This window comes from Macrobrachium rosenbergii, chromosome 51 (genome assembly GCF_040412425.1).
Source record: "Macrobrachium rosenbergii isolate ZJJX-2024 chromosome 51, ASM4041242v1, whole genome shotgun sequence".
Lineage (NCBI taxonomy): Eukaryota > Metazoa > Arthropoda > Malacostraca > Decapoda > Palaemonidae > Macrobrachium > Macrobrachium rosenbergii.
Window position 1 is genome coordinate 1,840,639 of NC_089791.1, and position 19,864 is coordinate 1,860,502.

The 19,864-nt window shown below is 35.6% G+C and overlaps 1 pseudogene; it reads right to left on the reverse strand.

Annotated features, from left to right (window-relative positions):
• Positions 1-563: 563 nt before the first annotated feature.
• LOC136833528 (uncharacterized) lies at positions 564-11,750 on the reverse strand (annotated as a pseudogene).
• Between the last annotated feature and the right edge of the window lie 8,114 nt (positions 11,751-19,864).

A 19,864-nucleotide genomic window follows, 5' to 3' on the forward strand; every position in this document is an offset into this window, starting at 1 on the left:
AAGAAGGAATATATGTATTTCCATCCTAATTCATTCATATATCCTCTTTAGGACTCTTCCTCAGGATAGCCATCTAACTTCAGTGTGTACAACAAGTGTGACTGATCAGCTCCCATTTCACAGCAAAGTTGTTCAACAAACGGCTACTCAATGAACTTCCTTTGATAAGATTGACAAGTTTTACAGCTTCATTTAGAACATTTTTTCAAGTTGGCAGGAATTCCTTTTTGCAGCCAAAGCTTCACGATGAATGAAACAATGATTCCAAGTTACATAATTACCTGCAGCCTCTGATATCTTGCTCACGACACCACTATTTTTTTCCTGTCATATTTGCTGCTCCATCTGTAGTGACGCTTTTGCAGTTTGCCCAGTTCAATTATATTTTATAGTTACACAGTCATTCAAAACTCTGAAGATCTCTGACCCTGTTGTGTGTGTGTGTGTGTGTGTGTGTGTGTGTGTGTGTGTGTGTGTGTGTGTGTGTCAAGTAAGGTCAAGATATGTCCTTCAAGAAGTAATCTTCCCATGGATATCTCACATAAACCAGGGGTGTTGCACAATTAGCTATATCGGACAGCCGGGAGGCGTGAAACCAACTGAAATTCCAAATCTTCTGCAGTATCTCTAATCCTCCGAGATACTGTTGTGTTACTGACAGGGACACAGTTAATCTTCTCTGGTGATTTCTCATCAAGCACTGTAGTTACTATATCTAATGTAGCTGGAAGGATAAGTTTTTCACCATAAGTATACGGCACTTTCCATTTTCCTGTTCAATAAGTAACTAGATAAGGAGCCAGTTGCAATTTATCATTGTGAGTGGTTGATTTACTAAGGATTTTCACTGATAAATTCAATTGTTCTTTTTTTCTTTGGAAAAAATCTACTGATTTTCCAACTAGTTCAACATGTTTCGATTCACGGTGCCTCTTTAATTTTGAAGGCTCCATACTTTCATTTGCAAGAACTTCATGTGGCCGAGGTTCTTGTTTATTTTATCATACATGAATAAATCCACACTTCAAGAATTCTTCACTATATTGCCTTGGCCATAATTTCTTCTTCTTAGCAGAAGGCTCAGAAGAAGGCACAGGCAGCGAAGATGCCTCGCCCATACCAGCACGAGACATAGCAGGCTTCTCTGTCATTGAGTTTGCCTGTTTGTCTTTCTCACCTGAACAAGAAGGTTTTGGTGCCTGGGTAGCAATGACACCCTTTCTAATAACAAATCGATCCATTTGATACGAGTGTGGTTGCATGAACTGTTATATAACTAAAGGAGACTCCTGCACACTCCTAAAACTTAAATGTAACTAATCATGTTCTGTAACTTCTATTTCAAATCTGAAAGTACGCCTCACAGGCTCACAGCTTACACGTTCCATTCACGTTCGCCACCCACACCGCCACTGCGTCACCATGCACCTCTCTCTCTCTCTCTCTCTCTCTCTCTCTCTCTCTCTCTCTCTCTCACGCAAATAGAAGTTCTGACCATTGTGATTAGACTCGGATATTCGTTATGACTAGGTGGATCATTGTATGGATTCATATTTATCTTACTGCCATGTACATAATAATTTTTATTTTATTTATGTATTTATTTTTGTGAGCCTGCGACCCAGTTTGGAGGACTTGGCGACCCAGTAATGGGTCGCGACCCGTAGTTTGAAGAACCCTGGGTTAGAGCACTGTATAATGCACTGCCGGTTGGAGCTGCAACCGAATGTAATTTTTACTAATGTCACGAAAAACGACGCCAACTTTTCACTTTAATGGTCGGAAACCGCTCCAAAGTACTTAAGAAAGATATTGCAACATTTTCTTGTTTCTTTTTAATTAACCCAAAAGCAACAAGACGGGGAATTACAAAGTTGAGTACCATTTCATGGACTTTACGTTATGTTTTTCCTTTTACTCTAATAATGATGATGAGTTTTCAGGGGCAACGATCAATTATATGGCTCAGCGATTAACCGTAATCTGATTAGCAACGTTAATCTGACAAACTATCATGAATTGAAAACACTTGTTCGTGGATCAACCTCAATGAGAGAGAGAGAGAGAGAGAGAGAGAGAGAGAGAGAGAGAGAGAGAGAGAGAGAGAGAGAGAGATAAACCCCAATCAACTCATTCAGCATATATAAAATACTCGCAAATAACTAAAAACTGAACTCAGAATAAATATGAGTTAGGGTACATAAAACTCTACAACGAAATGAATATTAACGACGAAGGAAAAATAAAGTGTACGATGCGATGTACTTCATCTCCCAAACGACTTACCTCTCAATTTATTAAAATAAAAAAAAAATAAAAAAATAGAAGAAATTAAGTGCACCACACCACTTCCAGGATGAAGTGGGAAGAAATGAGAAAATTGAATTGTTAATATACTTGTATTTTCTGCATAATTCATGTTATATTCTATGTCTAAGGAACTTTGAGCGTGTACTCGTATGTGTGTGTGTGCGTGTGTGTGTGTGTGTGTGTACTTTCATCTTTGTGTCCTAAACGGCTGCACCTAGCCAGTTGCAAAATAGTCCACTTTTCAGTTTAATTAATGGTTTTCTTCCCTTTATGTTGCCCCTGTGCATCCGCAAAATCAGGAGGTAACTTTTATAATGTATGTAGATGTAGAAGAATCCTCCAAAACCGATATGGCCCGATCTTACAGGGTAAGCTTGGTGTCCGTTTTCTTGTCTTTTTCTTAACTATTTCTTTTTCTTTGGAAACTATGGAAGCTTTTTTCTATGATTTGACCCTGTATAATTTGGAAGTGATTAGGCATCTGCAAAATGAACCTGGTCGATTTTTTTTCATAAATGTATCCCCAAGACTGATTTCCACTCATTCAAAAATTATTTCAAAATAATCTTAAAAGCTAAAACTATTTGCACTTAATTCTGTTCTCACTAAATATGAACGAATAACATAACACTGGTTAGTGTATTAGACACTGATGGCTATAAACGTAGTGGAATTCTGCTAGGTAAAGCTATTGATACGAGCTGTCAATCAGATACTGAAGCTGATATCATTAAATGAACTTAATTAAATAATTCAAAATATAAATACAAACTACCTAAAATTTCCAAAATCTCTACAAATAACAATTAAACACTGATAAGCAACACTTCCATACGTTAGACTAAGCTATGCATATAAAGGTGGTATAAAGTAAAAGGTGAGCCAAAATAACTACAACAAGACTGGCGTAATTATTCTTTACTTTTCATACGAACCCTTACCGACAACATTCATATTATCTGAATGAGATCATTAATTTACATGGGAAAGAGTACGTGAAGTGCCTAAAACGCGAGAGTTGTGCAGATAAGCTTGAAAATAAGCTTGTTTAACGTATAATGCAATTCTTTATTTCCTCTATTAAACACGAAACCCCTCATCACTTACTTTCTGTAACAGGGTCTTCATTAAATCAGAATCAGGCTTTAGATGTGACGATGATTCTGACACGCACCATCAACATTTTCAATTATTTACTAATGACACTCCCTGGGCCAATAATAGATAACTGTGTATGAATCTTAATAACCAGCTGACATAAAATCTGTCATAAAATTTTCTGTAGTTAAACAATTGTCGAGATTTCGTAGCTACTATTTTTATTACATTTAATCACCACTCCTATCAGACCTTTGCATCGGCACATTACCCCGGGCATTCTTTCCTTTTTGCTTTTGCATAATGTACACTCAGCTCAGGATTGCCGCTAATGTAAGAATGACGGGGTTAGCAGTTGAGAGGAATTTCGAACAATACAGGCAGATAATGTTCAATGACTAGAGAAAATGGAAAAAGAACAAACATTTAGATACAAAAGCTTTGTTTCCCATGAGTTACTATTCATTATTCGTTGTTTTCTTTGACCCCTTCAAACGCTTTTATTTAACCAAAGGACAACTAGAAAAGGTAAAAATTATTATTATTCAGAAGATGAGCCCTATTCATATGGAAAGGGGTCACAGAGGCCACGGACTTGAAATTCTAGATTCCAAAAAATATGGTGTTCATTTGAAAGAAGTAACAGAAGGTAACAGGCTGTAAAGAAGGAAGAGATCGGTTATTAGAAAAAAAAACACACAAATTAACAAATCTATACATAAATAAATAAAAATGTAAGCAAATTACTAAAATACAAGAAGAATTGTTTTAGGGCATTAATGCATTGCATCTTTGCATGAACTTTTGAGGTTGCAATTGCTCAATATCTTCAGGGGGACTGCTCCACAGTCCAACGGTGTGAGGAATAAAGGACATCTGGAACTGAGAAGTTCGACAGCAAGACATATTTGCTGCATTTTGGTACTGCGAATTTGGTTGTTCTCGGGGGGAAAAGGGGATCAGAGATCAACTGTGAATGTGAACGATCCCGGTTAAAATTCAACTTATGAAATAATGAAAGACAATAGACCATCCGTCGATGGTCCAAGTTATAACTGCCAGTGTTAGGAAACAGAAACCTACCACCATGAACCACTCAGTCTAAAAAAATATAATTCTCTGGCAGAAGCAGACATCCACACAAGAGAACAGCATTCCAGTAAAGGAACCTAGAACAGGTTGTATTTATTTTATCACTAATGAATATATGAGGCCTTACGTGCATGCTAACTTCCGTGCGGCCTTTGGTGATACTTTATTTCATTCCAAAGAAAGGTTCAACACTGTCCCACAACCAACAACACTAAAACGAGAGCGAATATCACAAAAATAATTTTTGTAAAATTAGTTCCATTAATAAACCAGGGTGTTTGTTTTGAATTACCATCTACCACTAGCTTTTACTCCATTCGTACGGAAAACCTTGAGCCCGGTTCTCAGTCAGAAAATTTACTTCTCAATAATACTAATAAACATGACTATACTTATCCGGCTTTTCCAGAATGCGGAAAGCTTGGTGAGATTTGGGGTGTTGACATCGTAGATTTAGTCATATAACAGGTAACAAAATCAGAGGAAGAGGGACTATGATTTTCAGAAACAAAAAATCTCAGTTTTAATCTGAATTTTAACTGTATTCAGGCCAACAAACAGAGGATCTTCCTGGTTCACTTTCAGAGCGGCAAACTCTTTCTGCTCTTGCGAAGATTTGGCACTCTCACTGTGCTTATCTTTTCCCTGATTCCCACTATCTCCATTTTCCGAGAGACGAATACATCTTCTTCTGAAGTTAGATCTCTGTTTTCTCGTTATCATCAGGACTGAACTAGACAGATAGATCATGCTGCAGGTCCATCAGCAATTCCATAAAATCCAGCACAGAGAACTACAGTCGTAACAAGCAGTTTATCCTTGCTCTATTCGATGGCACAGCAGCGAAATTCTTCTCCAGGGATAGAATCTTTTTCCTTTAGGTTCCTTCTCCTACTCTCGTCGACCCAACCTGTCTTGAAGCATTCATCCCATTTACGTTTTCATGGGGAATCAGAGCATGATTATTCAGTGGTGAAACTTTTGAACGCCTCGATCATTTTCCCACAAGAAATGCGTCAGAAATAAGTGAGGCCTTTTTCATGTCGATGTATGTACTTCAATACAGTAAAAGTTTACTTAATGAATTTTAATAGTCTAAAAGGGCAGATAACAATGTTGCAGTTAGTCTTTTACAGACATTAAATAATGATACATTTTTCACTGCAATCTTGTAAGATTTATTTTCATACGACTAGCTTTTAAATAACTAACATCTTCCCAAAAGTTCAGTGTACACATCTCTTCTATAACCACTACTGTTAATGTTGCTCCTTTTTTAGAATCTTTTTTGTTTAAGCATAGGAGACTCCGAGGATCCCAGGTTGTTCTTTAAGGGCAAAGATTTTGTATAGAATCTAGAATTTTCAAATATCAAAAGTAACAGTGAAGTACATTCGTCCTTGTTCAGAAGACTGAAGATGTACAATTTGCTTGCATCTTTTAAAATTGATAATGCGTTATCTTTGCATATACAGTGCATATCTCAGATGGATAATCCAATCATTCAGTTTGGAGGAAGCTATGGGAATTCATTTCAATATAGACTAAATCTGACCAAATTGCAGTTCGAATTTGTCAAAGATCTTGCTTGCATTTCTTTATATTCCAATTATATGCGATACATGACAGTGACAGAGATAGACAGAAAATTATCTTATATAATATTGTCTTTTACAAGGTTGCACATGCTAAGAAAAAAATGAAAACTCGTTCTATATCCCAGTAATAGTCGCTTCCAACTAAAATGTTAATCACTCAATCATCAAAGACCTACTTTCATTTGTTATACAAAAAGAAAAGTTTTTTAGGCCCCAGTCTTTACTATTATTATAGATAGGTCCACTCATCGCTTGAAGCCCAGCTCAGTTTAGCAGAGATAACACTTACCACAATGAAATTCTGTTTCGATAAATTCAAGCCGATTAATGGAGAGGCAGATATGAACACTAGGTAGAGTCTTTTTTTAACAGCGAGCTTCACTTTGGTTAACATATCGTAGCTGGTATGAGAATGATGAAGTTCTTGTCAATTCCCTTCACTCAGAGCTTCAGTTTCCTTAAACGAAACCAAAAACACTACTATGAGATTCAGGGCCTCTGTAACACCTTTTTTTCGCAATAACTTTTTATCTATGCATTTCATAAATATAACGCTTATTTAGAATACACATTATATTTACACATAAATTTTGACTGCATTCTGCATTCCGTAGGTTGAATAAATTTGGTACTTATAATGTAAAAGTGACTTTTTTGAAGACGGGCCAACTTACTCAGAGAAAAGGTTTCGAACGCACTCGTTACGTAACTTATGACAGCATTTCTTCCCTCTTTCTCGATGGATGATTGGCTATACGTAACGGAGGCTAGACCTCTGGCAACAATGACATAAAAATTTAAATACAAGCAAAGCAGTACACCTTCATGAACTCTGAAACCTCTCCACTGATAATTGTCATAATGAACAAATCAACAAAATACGTTAATAAATACAAAAACACTTCGATTATTAGTCTAACTCCCAAAATAAGTTTCCTAAGAAATTACAGTCTACTTTATAGGTCACAATCAGATTGACAAGATGTAGGGAATAGTTGGGACTTTTCAACAATATAGTAGACAAGCTTGATTTGATAACTGCTATATCCAATGTCAAGCAATTTTTATTTATTGGCTATCTACCTATTTACTGAAAAAAAAATAGTCGGTACCGTATTTTGGCTTTAAACCTTCACCAATAATTATCGTCAGAATGATGACTTCATGAGGCTCCACCCACTTTGGCCTCGTTATAATTCAGGATAACACTGAAGGCTATCATGGGCATTGTGGGATTAGAATATTTAACTTCTGGCTATAAAAACTCATTTCTCGAGTAGTTGTAAGAAGTGCTAAATGATCCTCAAGGATCCCAGCAGTTGGCCTAAATGTTTAATTCATGTATATTACTGCTATTACTACTGTTGCGGCACTACTGCTACAGTAGTATTACTACACTAGCACAGATACCCCACCCACATCTGTGTATCGTTCCGCCATTCATAAAGTCTTTGTCATGTTTTTCCACTGTGCAATAAGCCATGGCCTCTTCAGAAATTAAGTTTAACATTAGATGATAGGTTATTTCATTAAGCTAACAAATTAAGGCAACTGGGTATGTTATTGTCGATGTTGAAGCTAAAGATAAAGTATGGTATCATTCCTTCATTGCATTATCATCTTTACTATTTGTTTTGCTACATGTTGTAATTATTTTAAAGGAAAAATGAATTATGTTCACTTTACTTCTATAAATTCCCATTAGATATACAAATAAAACTCCTAAAACTATTCATGATTTATTTACAAAATGCATTCATCATCACTTTCGAGGAAAAGATCTTCTTCCCCGTCCTCATCGTCACTTGCCAGGCTAATGATGACTGGTTCAACTGTCTCTCGGATATTGTCCGACTCCCAATACTCCTCCTCTAAATGACGGGATTGTCGAACTGCTCCTGCCCACACTTCCGGGGTAACAGAAAGCCTGGCTTCCTCCAACCTGTCCTGCAGGTCGGGTCAAGTAAATCGACGGAGGGAGGAACGTACTTGTCTCTTCATGACCCCCCACACCTGTTCAATTGCATTGAGCTCGGGGTGAGCGGGGGGCAAACGCAAAACCTCATGGACCCATTCACGGATGTTGCTGTCAATCTCATACCTTCGCTCCGGCCGATTCTTTTGGCAGCAGCTCCGAGCGTGTGGCAGAAGGTCGGAACGATATCCTGCGCTGTTCTAGCCATCTGAAGAGAGAGCATAATAGAACATTAATACCTTAAAGGTAGATCATAAATTGTTACATGTAGTACAATAAATAAAGTGCAATTTGATAAAGTTCCCATTAAAATAGGTTAATTGACTCCTCGAACAATATATATATATATATATATATATATATATATATATATATATATATATATATATATATATATATATATATATATATATATATATATATATATACATGATGTTGCCTTGAAATACATGTATCCTCCTATAGTTTTGACATATTTACTTTTTTTATCATGTGTAATGATGATGATTGTTGAAGTGTCATATTTAGTTTGGCATCAGATCTCAAAAGAACTAATGATTAAGTAACTTAATAGCATAATTTAGAAGTGATAATACAATTTTAATAGTAACATAGTTTAGAACGAATAATATCTTTCTTCATAAAAGCGTAGTATATGAACACGTGTGTGTCCAGCAAAGACTTGTTTCATTTCAATTGTCATCAGTTGAGATAAGAGAGAACGCTTTGTTTGTTTAACGTGATGACAGGTTTGGATAACAAATGCCGATTCATCCCATACAAGCTCAAAATGAGTGATTTCATGTTGTTACACGTGTTGTTCGAGTCACATACACCACTTTGAGAGGAAAAATACGTGTCTTGATCAATTACACTATGTTTTGTAAGATTGCATTCAAAACGTTTTGCTGGGATGACGTAACTTTCCTTCTAGAAGTTTCTCCATGGTATCTCGCACTCAAAATGCTTTAATGACGTCACCTCCCTGCTTCTAGAACTTTTGTATCTCGTACCCAAAATGCTTTAATGACATCATATAATTGTTTCACTATTACTGGAATTCTAAAATCTGTCATTCTGATTTTTGAGACCAGTTGATTTGGTTCCCTCTCTCTCTCTCGTTCTTAAAAAGATATTACTTTTAACATAGTGTTTTGTGGTCACGTATTAGCATTAACTTTTGAGATTTGAATTTTGCAAAGTCATTTAGTTTGTAACGGTGCCTGGTAAAAAAGTGTGTTTTGTGGTAACGCAGCTGCAGCAAGTGATTTACAGAGGTTTTCACAAGTTTGTGTAAGGTAATGTGAATTTTACTTATTAATACCATCATTATTGATACATCTCATGTGTATTTTTGTGTGTTTTTCTATTTACAATCTCTTTATATTTACACATATTTTTATGTTGTGATGTAACATTTATTTACATAGCATTTTAAATATTTCTTGGTAATTTAACATTGCATACTTGATTTAATATTTCATTTATTAAGATTTTCTTTTCAAATCTTGAGTAATTCTTGATAGTTTGAAATTTGCTTGATGAATTTAAATTCCTGATAGTTTTTATTAATTAGTTTTCTTTCATAATTTAATTCAAGAATTAATTAGGTGTTGTGTTATTTTCAAGTAATAAATTTTTCAGACTGTGAATTCTAATTAATTGTGAATTCTAATTATAAACTTTGAATTTGAAAATAAATTTTTGTATTTAACATTTTTAGAAAAACAGTGTTTCATTTATTGATCACCAGAGAATAGGATTGATTGTGTGTGCAAAAGGCAAAGTGATAAACATGTTTTGTTCTTTTAGTTTTGCTAAAGTGAATTAAGACCAGGGAAACAGTTAGAGTTGTTTGATGGTGTGGTACCCTTTTACTCTAGAATATTTCTAGTTTAATTTTTGACACCTCACACATATTCTGATAAACTTAGTTTGATTTTTCAAGTGATAAATAAGTTTTTTCTTAAGGGATCACTGTTACCTTTAGAGTACTCAGTCGTAATAATTAATGTTATGAGAGTTCAGGTATCTGGCTGAAGTGAGGTATATTTTTTGAATTTTGAGATTAGTTGTGTAATAACCAGGTACTTGATACGCATCGTGACATTATATATATATATATATATATATATATATATATATATATATATATATATATATATATATATATATATATATATGTATGTGTGTGTGTGTGTGTGTGTGTGTGTGTGTATATTGGAAGTCATTATAATTACCTGACGAGATATGCCTTTTTGGTTGCAGAGTGGGGCATCGACTCTCCTCGATCAGTGTGCTATGATATGGTGCATTATCAAGCACAAGTACGGATGGCTCAGGAAGGGTATATTTTTGAATTTTGAGATTAGTTTTGCAATAACCAGGTACTTGATACGCATCGTGACATTATATATATATATATATATATATATATATATATATATATATATATATATATATATATATATATATATATATATATATATATATATATATATATTGGAAGTCATTATAATTACCTGACGAGATCTGCCTTTGTGGTTGCTGATGTGGGGCATCGACTCTCCTCGATCAGTGTGCTATGATATGGTGACTTATCAAGCACAAGTACAGATGGCTCGGGAAGGGATGGCAGAAGTTGCGTCGTTAGCCACTGTTTGAACAACTTTGCATTCATCTCGCCATGGTAGTCTCCCTGATTGGTCTTGGCCAGGTAGCACAGGTATGAACCATCTATAAAGCCCTGATTCGTGCCAGCTGCCACCACCAAAAAACACTCACCTTCTCCAGGAGGAACCTGACGACTGTAAGTGGGGCTGGTGACATCTTGCGTAGTGTCTGCCCATTCCCTGTTGTGGGCCATCCTTGTCGTAAACCAGGTTTCATCTACGTAAATGACCACTCTCCCCTCCTCCCGCTGGCGTCGTAGATCACGGAGAGCAGTTATCCGGTGGCATACAATTTCCAGAGATTCCTTCCTTACATACATCTTACGTTGGGAAGTTTTATACTTGAATCCCATAGAATGCAAGAGTCGAAGTACTGAAGCCCATGATGTCATTTCAGGAATAATGCCAGCTGTTTTGAGGTCATTTGTCAAGGAACCAACAGTAAAATGCTCCTTCTCGGCAAACTTTCTGTGGATACAGCGGCGAATGGCACCAATCATAAAGTTATCAAAGACAGGCGGCGCTTGTGATCCTGACGATGGTGAAGGAACGGAACTGGAGGCACGGTTGACGGTGACCCTCACTGCACCTGCAGTCATGCCCAAAACATATCCAACACGGTCGTACGGCCTAAAGAAGAAGAAAAAAAATTATATTGGATGATCCGTTGGTCTGCTGGAGATTTTAGCACATATAAGCTTGTATTTACTTTGGATAAAAATCTTATTTTAACAAAAATAGTTATATAAAGACTGTTTACATACAATCTCTCTCTTTCTCTCTCTCTTGGTGGCATAGTGAATAGTTAATGGAAATATTCAAAATCCTGAATGACATTACAAGTATTATAATCACGTTACGCTAAATACAAATCAGACCATAAACATTGGATTTAAACTAGAAACTGAATAATTACCTATTCAGGCTATAGTAAGTGTGGCCACGGGCTTTCTCTTGACTGTATAAAGTTGCAAGTCGTAAGACAAATGCAGTTTTGCAACCACGGGGACAATTCCAAATCCTGTTAGCCATTCTTGACTGCTATGGGTTTCACAGCCGATGGAACAAGGTGAATGAGTTTCTGTCTGGTGGATGGGCGGGGCAACATTTCGTCAAACGGTGTTTACCTTGCTTACGTAATGAATGTTTTTCGACTCTTGGCTCGTAATCATCGGCCATGGCTTCGGCTAGATAATTTTTATCCTATAAAAATTAAAACTATTTGGTTTAGGTTATTGATAATGCTGACAAAATTTGTGTGGTTGTAAAATATACATATGTCAACTTTCAGCTACATCCGATGCTTTGATAAGGAGCAAAGTCCAAAAAGCCGTGTCACAGAGGCCCTGAATCTCATAGTAGGTCTTCAATCAACAATTCAAGGTAAAATGAACATGGAAACAGTTACGGAAGGAATTATTTTGATATTACCAGCACCTTCCGACACACTTTATTTATAAAAGACAAAACTTTCAAGACAGCTATAATACGTAAGGATATTGCCTTCATAATCAAACATGAGATATCTTCAGGCATTAATCTTTAACCAACTTTAAAATCTTTAAATAAATAATTTTACAACCAAGCTACAGAAAGTACTGTCAATGTATGCGTGTGACTAATTCTGCAATTAGAGCTTACAACATATTGTAAATATTTCACCGCTGTCATTTGTATCGATAACAGTCATCTATTTCTATTAACGTTTCACAAAACACATCAGTCGAATTCCGCCGACTGTCCCACACTAGAACTAACCACAATAAAGAACAAAAAAATTACGATGCTGCTCCGCTGCTTGCACCGCAGTGGGTCTTGGTACGTCAAACAAAAGGGCAGTTTTAAAAAACGCCAGCCTTTAAACAATGCCCTTCATAAGGGAATTGTTGTATGCAGATAAGTTCGTGTGTCTACACCGCAACTTAACCGATACATTCATAAACTCCTGAGATTAGTTTCCCGTTTTGTCAGTTTTTGATGGGGTTACCCCCTTGTTTAAAAATCAGCCAAACTGTGATTGATACCTAACACGAACACAATGGTATACTCAGCCGCAATGGATATCTGCTAACATATATTTATCAAATTTTTCAACATTTACTTTTTTCGACTTACTCGACTGTTACAATTGAATGAGTGAATGCGCCATTAATGAATTCTGATATGTAATTGATGTGTACGTACATAGCTATATTTTTTAGCATTTATATGTATAAGACTTTAAATTTGTCAAGCAACAAATAAACTAATAAACTAATGAAAATGATGCTTTCAGTGGTTACCCATAGATCAGTCTTCCTAAAAAATCTAATGTTCACTTACCGCCCAAATACCAGCTAATATATTTCTTAATTTCAAATAACATATTGGATGTATTCAGTTTCTATTCTACGAGTTTCCCAGTGCTTCATGGTAAATATAATGGTTTCAAATTAAACCAAAAGATTCACTTCGCTAATGAAATGACCAATGGACGGTCGCCCTTATAGAACTAAATGGGTCGGGCTCTTATCAAAGAAACCCCCGTAGGAGGGCAGTACACTCGGTGAACTTCGCGGTGCACGACAGGCATTACTAAAGAGTAATTAAAGACTGTGCCCCTTTGCAGTGCCCCTTCGGCCCCTACCTCATCCTTTCTCCAGTCTTGCTGTGCAACATCCCTAACAATTACTTCTTAGATCCCGGTTTTTGTATGAAAAGTCCGAAATAACCTGAACACCAAAAATTTCATTGCAGTTGAGAAATTCAATTACCTTTTCATCATAATTAGTCAAAGAATTCGTGAAGATATGAAACAACTGTCACTGGATCTCCACCAGATATATATATATATATATATATATATATATATATATATATATATATATATATATATATATATATATATATATATATATATATATATATATATATATATATATATATATATATATATATATATATATATATATATATATATATTGCTGTTCGACCTCCTTCCTTACTTCTTAGTAGAATAGTAAATTAAGTTTCTCTTAAAGCCAGGAAGACAGCGTAGATCTCTCATGAGAAAGAGGAGCATGGTAAGAAGCAGGGGTTGTTTTCAAACTAAGCTCATAACTGACAGAAGTGTAATTTTAAACTCATAGACTTCCCTAGAGGGGGTACAGTTTTGCTAGGCCAAACCTTAGATATACTGTCCTTAAAAGCCACTTTTCTTTGACCTATGTACTGGTGAGTCTTTGTCATTTTCCAGATGATACCCGTGACCGTTTCCTAAAGTACGCTTGGGGGAGGAGCCTCGGAGATGACGCGACCCAAGTCAACCTAACATCAATGACTCATCTCAGCTAACATAGCAAACATACGTCCTCCATGCTTTCTCTAAGCACTCTTTGATCCTCACCCTGTGTCTCTATCACGTGGGACGATCACTATTCCGCCGACCAACCTTCAGTTTAGAAAGAGGAAGACTGAATGACACGAGAGAAAACAAAGAGACACGTCAACTAAGATACAATTGGATCGAAGAGGTTTGGGTATTCAAATGAGTAACAAGTTGCTTGATGAGCAACGACTCTAGAATGGGTAGTTCGTGAGAATTTTGCGTTTGCCCTATGATACAGAAATCGTCTCTCTCGATATGAGATTTGCAAACTTTTGCATGATTCCTGATATTCGAATGTTCAGGGTTGGAGAGCCTACTTCCTGTGCGAAAACTCATTCCGCGATGAGAATCGATTCTGACCCTCAGTAACCTCTTCTTAGATCCCACAAAATCCTCACGAACTACCCATTCTAGAGTCATTGCTCATCAAGCAACTTGTTCCCCAGTTGAATACCCAAACCTCTTCGATCCAATTGTATCTTAGTTGACGTGTCTCTTTCTGTTTTCTCTCGTGTCATTCAGTCTTCCTCTTTCTAAACTGAAGGTTGGTCGGCAATCTTAGCTTTAATTATATCTTTGTACTTGTAAATTTTAGTCTTTTAGTGTTTTTTTAAGATTGTTTTATAATTTTATGATGTTTATTGACAGATTCCCAGAAGATGTAATAAAGTTAATATTATGAAACGTCGGAATAAAGATGAAAATTATAGAAAATGGCCTGTTTCCTTAGTCGCCTATTATTTGATATATACTTATATATATATATATATATATATATATATATATATATATATATATATATATATATATATATATATATATATATATATATATATATATATATATATATGTATGTATATATATATATATATATATATATATATATATATATATACATACATATACATGTATACATATATATATATATATATATATATATATATATATATATATATATATATATATATATATATATATATATATATATATATATATACATATACTATATATATATATATATATATATATATATATATATATATATATATATATCATATTTAATTCTAATAGCCACAATGCCCTCTTAACTTCTCAGATTCTTTGCTCTTTTTGGATATGCTTGTAACTACAGAAGCCGATAGATCAAACGGAAGAAATTGAAGAGACTGTGATGGCCGGTCATGGGAAACGAACCCTCGTACCGATATCACAAGGAGGTCACGTTGCCGACCTGACCATATATATATATATATATATATATATATATATATATATATATATATATATATATATATATATATATATATATATATATATATATATATATATGTGTGTGTGTGTGTGTGTGTGTGTGTGTGTGTGTGTGTAATCAAATCAATATATATACATCCCTCTCTCTCTCTCTCTCTCTCTCTCTCTCTCCCTTTCCGACCGAGTTGGTCGACCTTAGGTCTTGCAGGGCAAGACAAAACCTACCCGCACTCTGTTGTAAACTACTGGATTGTATGATGTCATACACAGTAGTTACGAAAAATTTTACGTGTTGTTTTATGGTTATGTCAATATTTTTGTTCTTCTCTATATTTTTGTTTTATATATAAGAAAATCCTTATATCAGTGATCTCCCCAGTAAGGACTTATTTCAAGAAAAGAAGAAATAATTAATTAGGAATTTCGTAAATGGCATCTTTCTTGTTTAGAGGTCAGTACAGAGCGTTCTTAACTTCCCAAGTAAATGAACGCAGTTGATTTAGAATACAGTGACTATATTCTAACAAATGTTTTCCATGCATTTTGGGAAATTCTTAGCGTTTCTTAGTGAAAAGTATTAATACTACGTTAACAAAAACTGGACATAAAGAGAAGAAAATTATTCATCTTTTCATTGAAACCATTATCAAAAATCTTTTAAAGATATCAACCAGACAATATTAGACTTTTTAAAAACTTTCTTAGTAAGAATAGTCGACTTCCTAATTATCAGCAAGTACTTGGAGTAGCAGCTACTCTCTTCTCACCTGAGGCAGGAGTGGTAAGTATTAATAAGCCTATTCAATCGCTTTTATAAAGCTGCTGAATTCAGTGAACGTTGAACTGTGGCTTCATGTCACTGACGATGCAGATTCTTTTTCAAGCAAAGGGGAATATCCAGTCTCAAGGTATATACACATGTCTGGAAAATAAGTAGATACCACTCTTGCACTAAAGAAGCTCTCACTAGTAATTAATTAATCACAAGGGATGAATCTTATCTCAGGAATAATTCTTTTAACACCATGGAGGGTAAGTTATATTATTTCACTAGACAACAATGAATGCAAGGGGTTCTTAATTAGGGGCTTCTTAAGAGATGAAAATTTGAACAAGAAAGATGAGAGATTCAGTTGAAGAGAAAGAAAACTGGGAACTGTCACAATCAGACTTACCGCTGGGTTAAATAATGCAATGATCAGTTGCATTAAACTTCCTTAGTCCGCTAGGAATAGTGATCGTCCCACGTGATAGAGACACAGGGTGAGGAACAAAGAGTGCTTAGAGAAAGCATGGAGGACGTATGTTTGCTATGTTAGCTGAGGTGAGTCATCGATGTTAGGTTGACTTGGGTCGCGTCATCTCCGAGGCTCCTCCCCCAAGCGTACTTTAGGAAACGGTCACGGGTATCATCTGGAAAATGACAAAGACTCACCAGTACATAGGTCAAAGAAAAGTGGCTTTTAAGGACAGTATATCTAAGGTTTGGCCTAGCAAAACTGTACCCCCTCTAGGAAGTCTATGAGTTTAAAATTACACTTCTGTCAGTTGGCGAGCTTAGTTTGAAAACAACCCCTGCTTCTTACCATGCTCCTCTTTCTCATGCGAGAGATCTACGCTGTCTTCCTGGCTTTAAGAGAAACTTAATTTACTATTCTACTAAGAAGTAAGGAAGGGAGGTCAGACAGATAATATATATATATATATATATATATATATATATATATATATATATATATATATATATATATATATATATATATATATATATCTATATATATATATATATATATATATATATATCTGGTGGAGATCAGTGACAGTTGTTTGATATCTTCACGAATTCTTTGACTAATTATGATGAAAAGGTAATTGAATTTCTCAACTGCAATGAAATTTTTTGGTGTTCAGGTTATTTCGGACTTTTCATACAAAAACCGGGATCTAAGTAATTGTTAGGGATGTTGCACAGCAAGACTGGAGAAAGGATGAGGTAGGGGCCAGGGGCACTGCAAAGGGGCACAGTCTTTAATTACTCTTTAGTAATGCCTGTCGTGCACCGCAAAGTTCACCGAGTGTACTGCCCTCCTACGGGGGTTTCTTTGATAAGAGCCCGACCCATTTAGTTCTATAAGGGCGACCGTCCATTGGTCATTTCATTAGCGAAGTGAATCTTTTGGTTTAATTTGAAACCATTATATTTACCATGAAGCACTGGGAAACTCGTAGAATAGAAACTGAATACATCCAATATGTTATTTGAAATTAAGAAATATATTAGCTGGTATTTGGGCGGTAAGTGAACATTAGATTTTTTAGGAAGACTGATCTATGGGTAACCACTGAAAGCATCATTTTCATTAGTTTATTAGTTTATTTGTTGCTTGACAAATTTAAAGTCTTATACATATAAATGCTAAAAAATATAGCTATGTACGTACACATCAATTACATATCAGAATTCATTAATGGCGCATTCACTCATTCAATTGTAACAGTCGAGTAAGTCGAAAAAGTAAATGTTGAAAAATTTGATAAATATATGTTAGCAGATATCCATTGCGGCTGAGTATACCATTGTGTTCGTGTTAGGTATCAATCACAGTTTGGCTGATGTTTAAACAAAACGGACCACGAACACAATGACCGAATACCAAGTTGAATGGGGACAAACCAAGAGACTGACTTGGAGCTGACCTGAAAGCAAATAATAAGAAGGGTAATTCTTTATCCCATTCAGACCCATGTTCCAAGCGGTATTTGCGGATCATTGATTTCATAGTTTGATGAAACCCCTCCAGAGCCCCCTGACTCTCTGGATGATATGGAGAGGAAGTTAGGTGTTTGATATTCAATTCCCTCATTTTTTCCTGAAAAAATTTGCTAAGAAAATTAGTGCCACAATCCGACTGGACAATTTTCGGCATCTCAAATCTAGTGAAAAATTTTACTAATTCTTCCACAATTTTTGGACTCTTAATAGACCTAAGTGGAATGGCTTCCGGATACCGTGACATCTTGTCCATGATAGTAAAAATGTATTCATTCCCACTACGGGCCCTAAGTAAGGGTCCGACCACGTCAATAATCACCTCTTTAAAAGGTTCAGACACAACAGGAAAGGAGCATAAAGGTGCCTTAGGAATGGGCTGACTTGGCTTACTAACTTTCTGACAGACGTAGCAACTACCCACAAATTTTTTAACGTCCGCCTTCAATTTTGGCCAGAAGTAACTCTCCAGCAATTTGCTAGCTGTCTTTCGAACGCCAAAATGCCCAGCCAACACGTTCTCGTGAGCCAAAGACATCAACTCCTTCTTGTAACCAATAGGCACCATTAATTGCTTTGTTACATTATAATTAATATTATCCATACTCATAGACCTACTCAACCTATATAATATTTCTCGGGATCATATACCACATTTAAATTACCATGATACACTATACTATTTCTAAAACCATTATCACCTTTAATATTATTCTTAGTAAACACCTTAGTACCACTGTTACTGACATTATTATTCCTGTTCACTCTAATCCAATTCGGCTTAACATCTTCCCCTAACGTATTTTTATGTGACAAATAATATTCGTCACTGGCGATAGCCACCTCCTGTAAAACATCAAGCTTTAACTCTTCTAAATGGACTTTTAATTTATCCGGAACACACCTTTTAAATTCCTCTACTAAGATTAATTCTTTTAATTTCTCAAAGTCTTCAACCTCTTTGGACTTCAACCAATCCTTCGCATGTTGATTTTTACTCCTGGCAAACTCAACATATGTTTGTTCCTTAACCTTCTGCAAGTTCCTGAAACGCTGCCTATATGCTTCAGGGACCAACTCATATGCCTTTAACACAATCTGCTTAATGCTTTCATAATCTGATGATAATTCCTCGTTTAGAGTTACATAAACCTTTTGAGCTCTACCAGTAAATTTACTCTGGATAAGGGTGGTCCAGAATTCAACAGGCCACTCCAACCTAGCTGCTATCCTCTCGAAGGAGACAAAGAATTCGGCCACGTTCTTCCCCTCAAAGCAGGGAACAAATATTAAGGCCTGTGCCAAATTAATTGCAGGGGTAAAGGACTATTAGAAGTAGTAGGGGAAGAAGCAATAACTGTACTCCTCAGTGCTAACTCACGTTGCCTTTCTTTCTCCCTAGCTTCCTCCTTAAATATACCACTGTTCCCTTGTGCATATCTCACACAAGGGAACAGTGGTATATTTGTACATGTTAGTGAGAACAATCATGCTATCAACTGGGAAGGGGCAAAAAGGATTGTATATTCTAATAATGCACTGGAAAGGAACATCATTGAATCTAGCTTTATAAAAGAAAGTTACAACCATAATATGAATATCAGTCAAAGGGATGTATAAACTTGATCCTTTAATATCAAAAGAAATTTGTAAATTGTTTAAACTTTAAGGTAGGCAGTTGAGATGTATGAAAATAGGATTATCATATTTGTAAACACAGTACGAGGGTAG